The following is a 15,718-nucleotide window of genomic DNA, read 5'->3' on the forward strand; positions in this document are numbered from 1 at the left end:
CGTGGGCACGGGCGCGCGTGTCCGCGGGCACTTCCCCGTCCCGGCGAGCGCGGGGCGCGCGTGGCCTGCAAGGCTCGGGCGGTCCGACGGCGGCAGGCGGCCGCCCCCTCCCCTCCGCTCCCCTCCGCTCCCCTCCCCCCATCTCGCCCGCGGCGCTCGGGCCCGGGGACCGTCCCCGCTGCCAGTGCGCAGGCTCCGCGCTCCACGCAGGCTTAGTGGGGCCCAAAGGGGCGAACCTCGGTCCCGAGACACGTGAACCGGCCCAGGCCAACCGGGGGCCGGGGGCCGGCGCGCCCCATCCCACTCCGGCCGCCCCCGGCACGAAAGTTCCAGCGCGCGCCCATTGGCGCCGGGGCCGCGTGACGTCACAGCGCCGGGCTGGGCCCCCCGCGCCGCGATTGGCTGCCCGCTCCATTGTGACGTCACGGCCGCCCCCGCCGGTGGGGACCCGCCGCCGCCGCCGCGCTCGGCTCAGCTGCTCGGCTCGGGCGCTCTCGCCGCTGCCGCCCCGGAGGAGAGGTGAGCCCGGGGGAGCCGGCGGGGACCCCCGGGGCCGGGCGGGGGGCGACCTCCGGCGCGGCGGGCTCGGGGCGGGCGGGGCCCGGCGGGACCCCGGGACCCCCGAGACCCCCGAGACCCCCAGACCCCGAGAGCGGCCGTCCCGACGGGGCAGGTCCGCGCGCGCTCACGGCGCCGCGGGGACGCAGCGCTGCCCCCGGCGGGCCGCTGCGCCCCCACGCCCCATCCCGAGGAGGTCGCGGCGCGGGAGAGCGGGGAGAAGCCCACCCGGGGCGTCCCGCCGCCCCCCGGCCGCGCCGATCGCTCGGAGCGGCGCTGCGGGGACCCCCAGACCCGGGCTTGTTCCGCCTCTCCCTGCGCTCTCCCGGGAGGGAGGCCCGCTAGCCTGGGACCTCTTCGGGTTTTTTCTTTTCTTTTCTCATTAAAACCAGTTGACTGTGGTGGTCCGGGAGGGATGGGCTGGTGGGAGAGCAAAGGGGCGGGGAGCCCAGAGCCCCCGGACCCCCCCGGAGCTGGGGCGCGGGAGAGGCCGGCGGGGAGGCGCTCGGCGCGGAAGTGGCCCTGGGCGCGTGGGGAGGGACCCTAGGGGCGCTGGGGGTGCGTCTCGGTGGGCCAAGTGTCTCCCCCGGCCCGCCCGCCGGCCCCCGGGCGAAGGACGCTGCCCCGAGCATCAGTCGTTCTCTTCTCCCTGGTTCCTGCCTCGTCCCTGCCCCTGTCCCTGTCCTGGGCGGGACGGCGATCGCCCCGTGCGCGATCGTTCCTTCGACTCCCTCCCGGCTTCTGGGTCGCATCCTGGGTCCAGCTTTGGCGGAGGTGGGCGGTGTCCTGTCCGGAACATGATGCGTGACGCGGAGGTTGGTCTGGGAGGGGGGAAGTGGGGGTCCCGCGTGGCCGGCCCGGGGTCCGGAGGGGAGCGCGGCGGGGAAGTGCTTGGAAGAGCGCACGTCGCTGTTGGTCACGGTGAGGTTTTGTGACTCGTTTCCTCGGACCACTTGACAGATAACCTGTTGGTCTGCGCTCCTTTCGCTTGCTGGGCACGGCCCAGCCGCCGCGGACAGTCAGTGTTGGGATGGGTAGCTGGGAGAGAAGGGACACTGAACTTTTCATTCGTGGCCAGGGGACGCGGGTGTCACTTTTGGAAGGCGCCGCCAGCCCGAGATCCCTCCAGGGACGCTGCGCACTGAAAAGAAACGGGCATTCCTGCTCCTTCCTGTGAAGCCCAAAACCTCCCATTCTAACTGGCTGCCGGGAACTTTTTCTTGTATTTGGTTTCTTGTATTTCACTTTTCTTTTCTCCATTGACTTGAGTTTGGCCACACCGGGGTGCTCAGGGTCTACCGCTCCCAGCTCTGCTTGGGTGGAGTTGCTGTTGGCGGCGTTCCAGGGATCTGGTGCTGGAGATCTGGCCAGCATTCGACCCTGGGGATCCGACCCTGGGGATCCGACCCTGGGGATCCGACCCTGGGGATCCGACCGGGACTCTTGCACGCAAAGCATGTGCTGAGTCCAGCGAACTCCCTTCAGTTCTCTTCCCCATTTCTAAATGACGGCGAGGGCCGATGACGACTTTTTATGGAAAAATAGAACTTTGCTGAAAGCGAAAGTTGAAGGCTCATTAAAATTCATCACATTTTTTCTCCCCCCAAGGATAGCGCTTGTAGAACTTCAATCGTAGCAGCTTCATACCCCCGTGACTTAATTCCTGAGTCTAAAAAAAAAAAAAAACAAAACAAAACAGGGTTTTCTGCTTGTTGCAAAATCAATAGATTTCAGAAGAGGATGCAAAGAACCCCAGCCTGGTGTGAGTGAGTTAGGGATTGAGCCGCCCCTCACACTCTTAACTCGGGTTTCCTATTCTAAAAACAGGTGTTTCCCTTTGTTGCAAAGTTGATAGATTTCAAAAGAGGATACAAATAACCCCGCCTGGGATTTGTGGTTTAGGGATCGAACCCAGGTTGAAGTTTTTTTGTTTGTTTGTTTGTTTTAAATAATACTGAAAATTATTTCATTTTCTGAGTTTTTGGGTTTCTGTTTTTTTTTTTTTTTTTTGCATTTTCACTAGAAGCCTTATTTATCTATGGTGTCTTATGACCTACTCAAATTATAGAAATCAAGGCAAAACTTTCCTTTAAAGTAAGTTGGATACCGAAGTATACCTTGATTTATTTTTTTTTCCTTCCCTGCCACGTTCTTCCCCCCCCCCCAAGAAGTTTGTAATTATTATTTTGGATTCTTCTGTCTCCCAGCTCTAATAATTAACATTATTACTGATAAATGCATCCTCTTTTGCATACACTCGGTTTGGTTTCAGGTGTTAGCGGTTTCAGTGCCTGCCTTTTAAGAGTTGATTTTCCTTCATAATCCCCCACCACCCTTTGGCTACGCCTGGCTGTGCTCAGGGCTTACTCCTGGTTCTGTGCTCAGGGATATCTCCTTGCATTGCGTAGGGGACCGTATATATTATCGGGGAGCAAACCCAAATTGACTCTTTGCAAGGTAAGCTCTGCCGTACTGTCTCTCTCAGACTCCCCCTTGCTATCTTCTCAAAAGAATAGAAATGTCAAGTGTATTTACATAGTCAGATATCTCTCATCTACAACTTATGTCCTCTTTCATCTGTTCATTACTGCTTGGGTTATTGGGTCAGCGGACCCTGTCACAGTTATTCCTTAAGCATCTAACCTTGTGTTAAAGGCCCATTTTCAACCCCACCCAAGATTAAGTTGGCGTTTCTTAAGTCTCTCTAAAATTGGTTCCCTTCCTTACAGCCCCAGACACAATTCTTAGATGTGTGTGTGTGTGTGTGTGTGTGTGTGTGTGTGTGTGTGTGTGTTGTGGTGGGGGTATGTGTTTGTTGGGGAGGGGCTATTTATTAGTTACAAAGATGAGTTGACAGTTAACTCCAGAGGGCTCCCCAAATTAGTTTATTCATTATTAATCACCTCCCTTACACCCAAAGGGAGTCAGAATTAGTGTACCCCCTTCAGGCTGGGCTTAGGGAAGTAACCATGCGTTGCTGGGGGTGCCTGGATGGAACTGGGCCTTCTACATGAAAAGCTTTCACTGCTGAACGGTCTCTTGTGCCCTGGGGGCTGGGACATTTTTTTTTTTTTAAACATCTTGGAAAGCCTTGCAAAAATTCCCCCAAGGATGCTGAATTTGCCAGCATGCTTTTAGCGCTAGGGGCAAAACTCCAATTGACCTTAAATCAAAGAACCCAGTTGACCTTAAATTTGATTATTTGAAGCCAGAGTCCTGTTGGTTGAAAGGGCCACTTGTCTTGAAGATTCCTGAGTGCATATCTCTTGCTTTTTCACTACTTCTGGGCTCTCAGCAACCATCTATCCCTCACTTCTCTTACCCCTTTCCCTGTGGGAACTTTCTTTTCGAGCACTTTCCCCCCAAAACGCCCATGGCTAAATTTAAGGTGAGTGGTTGACAGCTTTTACTTAGATGAATAGCTAAAAGAGTTTCCTAGGTTTACTTGACTTGACGGTGCTCCAGTTTCAGAGACATGACTCAGTATTCCTAGAACTCAACCTTTAAGGTTGGGACCCTGCTCCCTCAACCTCTTAAAGCAACTCTGCTAACTGGAACAGAACAATGGAAATCTGATAACCCACTTCTTCCCAGAAGCGAGGAAGTGAATTTAAACCTCACTCTTTTCAGGGTCATCACCAAGGATATCTGTACTAGGAAGGTCATTTGATTAGACCAAATGGAACCAATATTTGAATTTTTAGCCTTTTGTTTTGTAGAGGAATCCAACAGGAAGAGGTCGGAGTATTCTAGATGGAGGTTAGACAAGAAGTTTCTGGAGTACTGGCAGAAAAGCACATAGTCTTATTTAGGGCTTTTTAAGCTCAAACCAGTCAGAACTCTTTTTTTTTTTGTTTGTTTGGGAAATTTTATACATGATCCCAGGCATACCACATATGTATGTGAATCAATTTTTTGTTATTTATTTTGCTTTCTGTTATTTTGGGGTGGTCACATGCCAGTGATGGTTAGGGAATCGAACCGGGCTTGGCCCCATGAGAGGCAAGTGCCTTACACCCTCTACTGTTTCTCCAGTTCTACAGATTTATTTTGTTTTTGGGCCATGCCCAAACCTCAGGCCCTACTTCTGGCTCTGTGCTCAGGGGCCACTCATAGCAGTACTTAGGGAGACACACGTGGTGTTGGCCATGTGCATGGGAGCCCCGTAACCCCTGAACTCTCTCTCTGGTGCCATACCTTGGTTTCCAAATACTGTGTGACACCCCCACATTGCAAATCGATGAACAATGGGAGGACCGTGACCGTGACCATGAGTTTAAGAGTCGAGAGTCTGGTAGACTAAAGCTGATAGAAAAGAGAGCAGAAGTAAAAAAAAAAAGTTTGAAAGGCAAGTCATTAGTAATTTATAATTATTGTTAACCTTGATGGGGCCATTATGGCAAACTGGGGGGCCCTCCACACGATGTCTTTCAGTCCCTGTTCCTTCTGCAATTCTCCCTTCCCTGGTGAGCTCCTACGTGCTGTTCAGACGCCTGCCAGCATCCTGGTGAGGTCCTTGGCCCCCGCGTGTTCCCTCCTTTCAGCACTCAGCTGGGAACCACAGAAGCCTTTGAACTAGAAGGAATCGTGTGCGTTGTGAAGGCTGTGCTCTTGGAACTTCAGAGTTTGGTTTTGAAACGTGAAAAAAAAAAAAAAGAAATTGATCACATTTCTGTTCCTGGGGTCCACCTCACGGAACAGGAGTCTTGTCCGTGTGCGTGATGGACAGGCCTGGGAGTTGGAGAGTGGGAAGAGGGTCTGAAATTGCTGTTTGAGGAAGGGGTGGGGTGGGGGAGGGGCGATGAGGACCCACGAGTACCAGCTGGAGATTTTAGTTCCAAGATTCGAGCCTTGCGGTGGTGGTTTGGAGACTGGCAGGAGGGACGGTGCCCTTAAGACCCGGGGGTTGGCCTGGGGATATAGCTTAGCAACTCTGCACGTGCCTTGCCTGCGTGAGATCTGGGGTGATCCCAGGCACCAGCACGCCCTGTCCCAAGTTGAAGGCTGGCCGAGGAAACGTGACTTAGGATGGGAGGTGGAAGCATTGGCCGCAGCTGCCCGAGCTCGGGGCCCAGCAGACAGCTTCACCCCTCCCTCCAGGCCGGGGACCCAGCAGGCAGCCTCACCCCTCCAGGTCGGGGACCAGGGGAAGACAGCCTCACCCCTCCAGGGCATGTTGCCTCTTCCCTGCAGCCAGTCAGGCCACTTTCTCTTTCATCATCCGGTGCTCGGCCCTGTCACCACATTTCCTTGATTGTCTGATCCAGTTTCTCACATTTGAATGTCCGGGTAGAGAAGCAGTTTTCCAGCTGGCAGCATCTTAAAGGGCCTCAGGTCGGGGTGAGCAGGGGTGAGCAAGCCCCCAGTCCCATTCTTCTTCTCTCCACCTCACTGGCCATCTCAGCTGATACAGTAGGTGTTACGATAAATGTGGCTTTATGAAACAGGGTTCTACAGACCCACATGCATGCTTGCTGAAACTGGCATCCTGAGGCATTGTTGAAATTAGAGGCCTCTTTCTTGCACGCTCCTGGATGCCATGGTTTGGTGTTTTTATTATTATTATTATTTTATTTATTTATTTTTCCTTATTGGGTCATACCCGGGGATGCTCAGGGGTTACTCCTGGCTTTGCACTCAGAAATTACTCCTGGCAGAGCTCAGGGGACCATATGGGATGCTGGGAATTGAACCCGGGTCGGCTGCATGCAAGGCAAATGCCCTAGCTGCTGTGCTATCACTCCAGCCCCATTATTATTATTATTATTTTCTTTTTGGGTCACACCCGGCAATGCCCAGGGGTTACTCCTGACTCATGCACTCAGGAACTACTCCTGGCGGTGCTCAGGGGACCATATGGGATGCTGGGGATCGAACCCAGGTCAGCTGCATGCAAGGCAAATGCCCTACCCTCTGTGCTATCACTCCAGCCCCCCCTCCCCGCCATGGTTTGTTGATCCAGTTTGTCAGTAAACGTAGGGAAGCCGACTCTTGAGTCTTGGTTTTTCTTGAAAAATGAAAAAAATTGGGCCAGAGAAGTCGCTCAGCTACAGAGCGCTTGCTTTGCGTGTGTTGTGGCCTTGGGTGAGATTCCCGGCACTGCAAGAAGAAAAATGAAAGTGGGCCAGACCGGGAGTGGTGGGCAGCCGGAGAGTGAGCGCCGGACTTTCGGCATTTGCCTTGGATGTGATTCATCCCATCCCTGGCACCACAGAGTCCCCCGCCACATTACCAGGTGTGACCTTGGAGGTCCCAGCACTGCTGGGAGGTCACGCCCCTACTTGGTTGATCCACCAACCCAAATAATAACACCGCCCCCTGCCCCCTCGACACTGCAGGTCTAAGCAACGGCCTTCGCGTTGAACTTCCTTCCCGGGCTGGCTGACGGGGAATTGCCAGGAAGCCCCCAAAATGAAACGAAGATAGGGGTGAAGGCAATTCCCTGGCCGGGGAGAGGACTCGGAGGGCCTGCCCCGCCCCCTCAGGACATTTAAAAGTGATTTCCGTGGCCCTTACCTTAGCTGGACCTTTTAATTTTCATTTTTGCTAAGAGCAGTTCCTTCGTTTGAGCAGGGATCGAGAATGAAGTTGGAAATGATTGAGGTGTGAGAGAGGCCGGTGTGAATTGTGGCCGTGATAGTAGCAGGAAGATGGATGCTGCTGATCTCTTTTTGAATTCCAGTTTGTTGTTCTGCTTTGGATACTACTCCCAGCAGTGCTCGGGGCTTCTTCCTAGCTCTGTGCTCAGACTTCACTCCCGGGGGTGCCTGGGAACCACATGTGATATACCAGGGATCGTACTGAGCATCTAAGGTCGGCCAGTGCGAGGCAGGAGCCTTAACAACCCCTGCACGCCCTCCTCAGCCCTGCTAGGCACGTAAGCGTAGTAGCTGCTGTGATGTTCTGACCAAGCCCTGTCGCACGGTCCTCCCGTTGTTCATCAATCTGCTCGAGCAGGCCCAGTAACGTCTCCATCGTGAGAGTTGTTGTGACTGTGTTTGGCATAACGAGTACGTCAAGGGGAGCTTGCCAGGCTTTGCCCTGCGGGCGAGATCGCTCGGTAGCTTGCCAGGCTCTCGGAAGGGGGTGGAGGAATCGAACCCGCAGGCAGGCAAATGCCCTCCCTACTGTGCCATCACTCCAGCCCAAGAAAACTAGAGCTATTAAACCGGCTTAAATTTGGAAGTCCTTTTGCCCTTCCCATTAGCAAGCAGGCACCAGGTGCAGCGGGAAGGGGTGAAGGTTGGGGACCGGTTTCTGTTTTCCTCTTGACTGTGAGTGTGCATGTGGGACTCCTCTCAGCAGCACTGCGGTCAGCCCAGGTCCACGCTGCAGGCACCCACAGGGCAGCCTGGCCTCGCCCTCCCCGGGGTCTGACCTGAGGCCAGTGGCGCAGTGGAGAACGAACGCGTCTGACTATGGCCCAAGCACAATGAATTACTTCTTCAGTAAATACTCTGGGTCATTTTGAGTTTCTGTGCTAGAAGCTTCCGTGCCCACCCCTCCCCCCCCGCGCCCCCCAGAACCCATTAATGCTGTTATCAAACTGGAATCCCGTTGGCATGGGAGCATTTTGATTTGTTTACATTTGCCTTGTACTTGATTTGGTTCTGGGGCCATCCCCATCTGTGCTCTGACTACTCCCAGCCCAGTGCTTTTTTTTTTGCTTTTTGGGTCATACCTGGTGATGCACAGGGGTTACTCCTGGCTCTGCACTCAGGAGTTACTCCTGGCGGTGCTCAGGGGACCATATGGGATGCTGGGAGTCGAACCCAGGTCGGCCACATGCAAGGCAAACGCCCTACCCGCTGTGCTATCTCTCCAGCCCCACAGCCCAGTGCTTTGGAGGGGGGTGGGGTGGGGAGGGAGAGGGCTTGTCACTTCTGGGGGATCTCAGTCCTCCTTATATGCAAAGCATCTGCCCTCGCCCATTCGCCCTATTTTTCTGGTCTTACGTTGGCGTTTGCATTTTGGATTGTTCCCTGTATGAAAATGTTCATACTCGAATTTCCAGGAGGACTAAATTTCCTCCCGTTTTCTCTCCTTTCCTGCCAAGTTCTGTTGAAAGTTTGCACTGCAGCACTGTGTCCTCCCATTGTTCATCGATTTGCTGGAGCGGGCATCAGTAACGTCTCCCTTGTGAGGCTTGTTGCTACTGTGTTTTGGCATATAGAATGCATCACAGGTAGCTTGCCAGGCTTTGCCGTGCGGGCGAGATACTCTCGGTAGCTTGCCGGGCTCTCCGAGAGAGAGGGGCGGAGGAATCGAACGCGGGTCGGCCAGGTCAGCCGCTTGCAAGGCAAACGCCCTGCCCTCTGCTATCGCTCCAGCCCGTAGAAAGTGCAGTCACGTGTTTATATCTTAAGTAGGATTTGTACCTTTGATGTCTCCTGGCTGACTGTGTTATTTAGAAAGTAGTGTAACACTTTTAGTGCTGCTTACAGTTAGGCTTTCTTATTTGTGGGGGTTGGTGGGGGGGACTCTGAAGGGATGCTAGGGGTGCTTCAGCCTGTCTCCCCCGCCGTGCCTTGGGTAGCCATGGCTCTCACACCTCTCCTCCCCACCCCCCAATTTTTCAGGCCAGGCGGCTCAGGGCAGTGTTGCTTGGGTCCTTGGTGCTCAAAGCTGAGAATTGCCAAGAAGCCCCCAAAAGGAACCGAAGATGGGGCAGAGGCAGTTCCCTGGCCTGGGGAGAGGCTTGGAGCGCATGCCACTGTTTGTTTTTTTGAAACAAAGTAGCCAGGTCTGTGATTTTATATTCCAGTTAGTGCCCTGGTGCACATAGATTTCATCCCTCTCTGTTACTTTGTTACCTTTGCTCTCTCCTTTCCCCCATTGTCAACAATTCCACCCTGTCGTGCCTTGATCTCCTGAGCCCACACTAAGCCGACTTGAGTCAAGTCACGCCAGAAAATTGGCCACTCAGGTCTCTCTCTCTCTTTTTTTTTTTTTTGCCTTTTTGGGTCACATCCAGCAATGCTCAGGGGCTACTTACTCCAGGCTTTGCACTCAGGAATCAGTCCTGGTAGTGCTCAGGGGACCACATGGGATGCCGAGGATCGAACCCGGGTCGGCCGCTGTGCAAGGCAAACGCCCTCCCCGCTGTGCTATTGCTCCGGCCCTCAGGTCTCTCTCTTCTCTGATACTCTGAAGCTCTGAGTTCCTTTCTGTCTTGGCACTGCCAAAACTGCTGCAGAGTAATTGTGAATTTGCCCTTCCCCAAAGAATAGTTCTCATGGTACTGAATTCAATAATTATTCATTTGCTTCCCTGGGAGTTTGGTGGTGAGGTGTGCTCTCCCCAGGGACGCCGTTCGGGGCTCCTCTGTTGCACTCTTTGGCGGGAGAAAGAAAGGGTTTTAATCTTTCCTGAGACGCTTGACACGGCCGCTCGCCTCATGCTTCGAGACCGTGGCTCTGTGTGAGGGCTTAGAAGCGCATCCGCTGTGTGTAGGCGCTCGGAGAAGGTGTCTTCCGGGTGAGAGACGTCCGCGTGGCCTTAAGCTGGGCCCTGATGGGTGAGTGTCGCCTCCCCAGCCCGTTACACCGGCTTTGGAGGCATCAGCTCGTCAGCATGTTACGCAAAAGTGAAGTAGGGAACTGATTTAGGGATCAACATTCCTCTGCTGTGTGGGGAACATTCGCTGAAGCATGGCCTCTAAAAATGTCCTTCAGAAAAATAAACGACCACGGTCTGTGGTAGACTTTGCCCCGTATAAAAAAGAAAGGGCAAGACTGATTCTGGGGGTGCTTATTTCATCCAGGTGCTCCTTGCTGTGTACCCAGCTACTTTTCTCTCGAGTGCTGCATTGCTTGTCAGTTCATTCTGGCCTCAGAGGCCCCCCTGAGTAAGTACCTGAGTGTACTGAGTGTGAGTGAGACGCTTGGACACCGTTGAGTGGCTTGTTCCAAGGCGCCTCTGCTGGTCGGTGGCGGGAGGCGGGGGTGGTCCACGCCGAGCACCCCCTGCTCTACTATCAGGTCTCAGTAGTGATTTTGGTCTTTGCAGCTTTCTTTCTTTCTTTCTTTCTTTCTTTCTTTCTTTCTTTCTTTTTCTTTATTGCTTCTTGGGTCACACCCGGCAATGCTCAGGGCTGACTCCTGGCTTTGCACTCAGGAATGACTCCTGGCGGTGCTCGGAGGGACCATATGGGATGCTGGGAATTGAACCCGGGTCGACTGTGTGCAAGGCAAACGCCCTCTCCGCTGTGCTGTCACTCCAGCCCCAGTCTAGCTTTAGATTCCGACCTAGAGAAAGCTGGGGGGAGTGTCTTGCTCATCCTTACGAAGTCTGCGGTGTGGGCAAGATAGCTAATAGAAAACTTTCATATTGATTAAGCTTTAGTAAGACAAACATTAGTAAGAGGACCAAGTAAGGGAAGTTGGTGGGCCACCTTTTTTTATTTTTAATGTCTGGTAAAGTTTTTTCTTTTCTTTTTCTTTTTTTTTTTAAAATTGAATCGCCGTGAGCTACAGCTACAAAGCTTTCATGTTTGAGTTTCAGTCACCACGATGGAACACCCTTCCCTCCACCAGTGTACGTTTCCCACCACCAATTTCCCCAGTATCCATCCCCCCTCCCCCACCTCAACCGCCTCTGTGCCAGACAATTTCTCTCCTCCCTCTCTACTTCTGGGCATCATGGTTTGCAATACAGATACTGAGAGGCCCTCATGTTTGGTCCTTTATCTCTTTTAAGCACACATCTCCCATCTCGAGCGATCCCTACGACCACCATTGACTTGGTGGGCCGCCTTTGAAAGGCCGGCCTTCGATTTCCTTCCTGACTCCGTTTTCAGATATCCTGAACCTAAGCCTGGTGGAATCAGAAGAGCTCTGTGTAAGACAAATACGAGTGTTCTGGGGCCCAGATGCACGGCTGGCTGAGGGCACCGAGCCTGGCATCTTTACCTGGCCCCGCTTCCAACCTGAGCGTGGGCTGGCATTATGGGCGCCCAGCCCCAGGGAGCTCTTTTCTCCGGCTGCCTCAGTTCCCCTGTGTGCAGGGAGAAGGCATGTGCGTTTGGGGAGCATCTACTGGATCTTTCTGACAAGGCTCCGTTCAGCCTGGCGTTAGCCACGTTTCTCCCGGCTCTCTGCTGTCTTGGGATGCCTAGATTATTTTAGAACAGCTTTGTTTTCTTTCTTTCTGGGTTTTCTTTCTTTCTTTCTTTCTTTCTTTCTTTCTTTCTTTCTTTCTTTCTTTCTGTGGGTTCCACAGACTGACAACATTCTGAATGCTACAAGTACCATAATTCCAAAACTAAGAATAATAAAATCGAGGCTGATTTGTATATGAACGTAGGCTGTGAACAGGTGTTAAACTGTTGGGTTTAGAGATGAATGTTGGCTCTCTATAAAGGAAATGAATGATTACTAGGTTAGCAGGCTTCTCTCTCTCTCTCTCTCTCTCTCTCTCTCTCTCTCTCCTTCCTTCCTTCCTTCCTTCCTTCCTTCCTTCCTTCCCTCCCTCCCTCCCTCCCTCCTTCCCTCCTTCCTTCCTTCCTTCCTTCCTTCCTTCCTTCCTTCCTTCCTTCCTTCCTTCCCTCCCTCCCTCCCCTCCCCTCCCTCCCTCCCTCCCTCCCTCCCTCCTTCTCTCTCTTTCTTTCTCTCTCTCTCTTTCTTTCTTTCTTTCTCTCTCTCTCTTTCTTTCTTTCTTTCTACACATTTTACACAGTTTTGCCTCTCATCCACCCCTACACAGACGGCACTTGTGAAATTGGGGTGTCTTAGCTTATGTTTAAAAAAGAGGAATGTGTTTTTGTGTCACATGCCTCATTTAGTTTACGCGTTTAAATCTTTCTGGACGCTTTCTGGGGGGGGGGGGGGCGGGGGATGACATAGCTTTGATGATTGTTTCTCTGCCTCTTCTAATTTCAACTAAAGCTTGTAACACTGCTGTTTTGCATGCATTAGCTTGTAGAATGGAGCTGGAATTTAGCTTGGAAAATCAGTTTAGGGAGCTTTAGAGTGAATGTGATCATTTATTTTGAATATTCAAGTTAATCACATCAGTTAAAAGATCGCAATCAGATAAGAATTAGAAGTAGCTGCCCACGGCAGATAATGTTGTTTAAAAGCTTCTTAAACTTTGCAAATACATGCTCTTTTGCAAGTATAATCTGATTTAGATGTCAAGAATATGATTAAAGTTGGGTTCAGCCTCCTTTTCTGTTTTTTGGGGCCTCCCGAGTAGGGCTTTGAAGTCCAGATGCACATTTGTCCCTCCTGGTGATTCTCAATTTGTATTTTCAGCCAGCCAGGGAGCTCGAGGTACTGGGATCACCCTGGCCACCAGCAGTGCTGGGGGTGGGGTTGGTGCTCCAAGGCCATAGGTCTGTGGTGCTGGGGGGTAGATGCAGCTGTCCTGGGTGGGGTGGTGGTATGTCTCCAGAAGAATGCACTAAATACTGTGCTTGCTGCTGCTGGTGTGTGTGTGTGTGTGTGTGTGTGTGTGTGTGTGTGTGTGTGTGGTGCTGGGGAGTGAACCCAGGGCCCCACACATACAAGACAGGTGCTTTACCCTCGCACCACATCTCCAGCCCCCAGAGGAGCTCCTCTTTGTTGAGGGTTTGGTATGTGTGGGACTCACTGCTGTGACCTCAAAGGGCAGTGACCAACTCCTGTAGGGTGAAGCAGCTACCTTCTATTGAGTGCTGTGACAGCGCTTCAAGGTAGACTTGGTCTTTGTGTGTGTGTGTGTGTGTGTGTGTGGCGGGGGGGGGAGGGGAGGAATGACACATTTTCAAGAGCATCTCCCAGTTCAAGATTTAGTGGAGTACGAGCCCGAGTGATAGCACAGTGGGGAGGGCGTTTGCCTTGTACTCGGCCAACCCCGGTTCAATTCCCAGCATTCCATAGGGTCCCCCCGAGCACCGCCAGGAGTAATTCCTGAGTGCATGAGCCAGGAGGAACCCCTGTGCATGGCTGGGTGCGACCCAAAAAGCAAAAAGTAAAATAAAATAAATCAATAAATAAAAGAGATTCAGTGGTAGTTTGCAAAGTACTGTTTCAGGACAGATCTCAGTGGGTGATAAACTTCTGCTGAATTCAGGTCTACCTCCATCCACTCATTCTTAGTCTCATTTAATTCTTATCTGTTTCCTCTTTTTTTTTTTGCATAATTTTAAAGTTGAAGATTAACACCTGCGGCACCATCAGCTTTTATCCCGAGGCCGGCCCTGTCCCCTCTGTCCTGATTCTTTCACTCTCCTCCCGCCTTCAACTGCTGGTGACCACTGACTGGCCGTTGAGTCCGAGTTGATGATTTTTGTTTTTTAGTCCATTTGTGTGGTTTCTCTTTGTGTCACAGAGAGAACGCACAGAGTACTTTTCTGTCAACAGCTGGCTAGTTTTTTCATCATTTTTTTTTGGAGGGGCACAGTCCACAATGCTTGGTCTGAACCCCAAACCCCTGCATGCAAAGCATATGCCCATTGAGCTCTCTCTGACCCTTGCAGCCGCGTGGCTGCAAGTAGCAGAATTTTACCTTTTGTCGTGGCAAATTCTATCTCCTTTGTTCTATATACTACATCCTTATTGCCCGCCAATGGTTCACCCAGGTTGTCTTCTGTCTTAGGTATTAGAAGTAAGGCTACAGTAAGCCCAAGAGGATGAGGCGTGCATCACTTCCAATTAGCGTTTTTGTCTTTTGGAGGTAAATGCTCAGAAGTGGAATAACTGGATCCCATGAAATTTCTATTTTAACGTTTAGAGAAGCCCTCCCGCCTTGTTTTTTTTTTTTTTTTTTTTGGTACCAGCTGCAGCAGCTGACAGTCACCTGTGTAGAGAGGGATCTTTCTCCAGCGCTTTCTTGTCTGTTTCTTATTTATTAGATAATCGGTCCTCATAAACTGTGTGGCAGAATCATTCCTTTTTCTGATTTTCATGAATTAACTATTTATACCCTTACCCATTACGTAGATGCCAAACACAGTAACAAGTCTCACAATGTTACCGGGCCCGCTCGAGCAAATTGATGAACAGCGGGAGGACAGTGCTAACCTTACCAATATACAGTACTGCCCTTACCAATTAAAAAAAAAATCAGATTCTTTTTTTTAATTGTTGTGTTCTAGCAGCTCGTTGTGATTTTTGGATATTCAACCCCTTGTCAGAATATCTTAACCCCTTGTCAGAATATTTGGTGTGCAAGTCTCTTGTTCATAAAATGTCATTTTGATGGAAGTGGATTTTACAGTGCAGCTTTTTTTTTTTTTTTTTTTTTTTTGCTTTTTGGGTCACACCCGGCGATGCACAGGGGTTACTCCTGGCTCTGCGCTCAGGAGTTACTCCTGGCAGTGCTCAGGGGACCATATGGGATGCTGGGAATCGAACCTGGGTTGGCCGCGTGCAAGGCAAACGCCCGACCCGCTGTGCTGCCTCTCCAGCCCCTACAGTGCAGCGTTTTTAGTTTGCTATTTCATTTGTTTCTTATACAGCAGCACGTACATATTCTGGTGGTGTGACAATCCACACCACCAGCCCAGGGTCTCACACATGCAAGACAACTATCTCTACTGCTGCCTTTACTCTGGCCCCCCCACCCCCCCATGCCAGCAGCTTAATTCAAAGTTGTGTTTTGAAACCATGTTCCGATACTCCCAGCCATAGTGCCGACTTCCAGGTGTTGTGACTTCCAGGTGTTGTGGTTAGTTTAGGTGTCTGTTAGCTCCTCCGAGGACGTGGGGTCTACTGCTTCCGGTCCAGCTCAGACTCACAGCTTTTCCTCACACAAGGTCTGCCCGGGTGTCCTGCAGAGCTTGCCCTCCTGCTGGCCAACGTGACCAGGAGCATACCATCAACCAGCTGGCCCAGCACCTCTGGGTTTAGATCCGTCTCTCTCATCAGCCACACCCTCCCCCACTGCAGATAACTAACTGCGCCTATGTGGATGTGGTGTTGATTGCTGTTTGTGGTGGAGATCTCGGAATAGTAGCAATGGGGAATTCAAGAAAAAAGTAGACATTAGTGTGTCCCCTTCGAGGCGGGGGGGAGTGGGTGGTGTGGGGCTGGTACCGTTCGAGGTAGGCTTCCTGCTGCTCACCGTGCACCAGACTAGGGTGACCTGCATCTTGCAGCAGGATGGAGAGAGAGGCAGGTAGCATGGGCAGGAGCGTTTGCTCAGACTGTCTCCGATGGGCAGTTTCCCGTGGGTTTGC

General features: G+C 52.1%; 1 protein-coding gene across 1 annotated transcript in view; it reads left to right on the forward strand.

Annotated features, from left to right (window-relative positions):
- Window positions 1-445: 445 nt before the first annotated feature.
- Window positions 446-15,718, forward strand: part of ELOVL5 (ELOVL fatty acid elongase 5) — an 83,914-nt gene continuing 68,641 nt past the window's right edge. The window contains exon 1 of the mRNA XM_056108980.1: window positions 446-519. The gene's annotated coding sequence lies outside the window, so the exon portion shown is untranslated. The remainder of the gene's footprint in view (window positions 520-15,718) is intronic.

The sequence above is a fragment of the Sorex fumeus genome, unplaced genomic scaffold, assembly GCF_029834395.1.
Source record: "Sorex fumeus unplaced genomic scaffold, SorFum_2.1 ptg000241l, whole genome shotgun sequence".
Classification (NCBI taxonomy): domain Eukaryota; kingdom Metazoa; phylum Chordata; class Mammalia; order Eulipotyphla; family Soricidae; genus Sorex; species Sorex fumeus.